The following is a 919-nucleotide window of genomic DNA, read 5'->3' as shown; positions in this document are numbered from 1 at the left end:
AAAAGCACCGGCCACGTTGAAGTATCTCTGATGCTAGGAGAGAGGTAAATGCGGTCAATTAACTCCAATTAATCTATTTGAGCATTGAAGAGATCTTTAAACAGTTGGGGTGTTGCGAGCAGAATTCAAAACAAGGCAGGAAAATCCAAATGGGGTTTTGAGACCAACGCTTGAACCACTCGGCCATCGCAGCTGTGAACGGCATGTTCGTTTAGACAGCATTCCATATAGGAGCATGTAACTTCTACAAAAGTAAGCATTGGTGGTTCAGGGGTAGAATTCTCGCCTGCCACGCGGGAGACCCGGGTTCGATTCCCCGCCAATGCAAGATCGTTTTGCATTCTGCAGCAATGAGGAACTTCGGAACAGGATTGTGGTATTTGGTCCGTCGAGCCTGTTCCGCAACTCAATACGATCATGGCTGAGTTGTGACCGAAATCCCTGCATCCGCCTTAGTCCCATATCTCTAAATATCTTTGGTTGACAAAAATCGATAAATCACGGGTTTGAAATTAACAATTGAGCTCGCATCAACTGCCGTTTATGGAAGAGAGTTCCAAACTTCTCCAACACTTTGCTTGCAGAAGTATTTCCTAACTTCACTCCTAAAAGTCCTGACTCGAATGTTTAGCCTATGTCCCCAAGTCATAGACACCCCAACGAGCGGAAATAGTTTCCATGCAACTACCCCATCAGTTCCTCTTAATATCTTGAACATTTCGATCACATCAACCCTTAATCTACTAAATTGAAGGGAATACAACTATAGTTTGTGTAATCTCTCCTCGTAATTTATCGCTTAGAGTCCAGTTATCTTTCTAGTAAATCACACTGCACTCCCTCCAAGGCCAATATATCCTTCCTAAGGTGCGGTTCACACAGTACTCCAGGTGTGGTCCAACCAGAGCTTTGTGTAGCT

The 919-nt window shown here is 44.3% G+C and overlaps 1 non-coding gene across 1 annotated transcript; it reads left to right on the top strand.

The window, feature by feature from the left end:
• Positions 1-256: 256 nt before the first annotated feature.
• Positions 257-327, top strand: trnag-gcc (transfer RNA glycine (anticodon GCC)). The gene has a single exon. It is a non-coding gene; the product is annotated as a tRNA-Gly (tRNA).
• The last annotated feature ends 592 nt before the right edge of the window (positions 328-919 follow it).

This window comes from Heptranchias perlo, chromosome 20 (assembly GCF_035084215.1).
Source record: "Heptranchias perlo isolate sHepPer1 chromosome 20, sHepPer1.hap1, whole genome shotgun sequence".
Lineage (NCBI taxonomy): Eukaryota > Metazoa > Chordata > Chondrichthyes > Hexanchiformes > Hexanchidae > Heptranchias > Heptranchias perlo.
The sequence above is the reverse complement of the archived record's forward strand: the minus strand, read 5'-3'. Positions and strand labels throughout refer to the sequence as shown.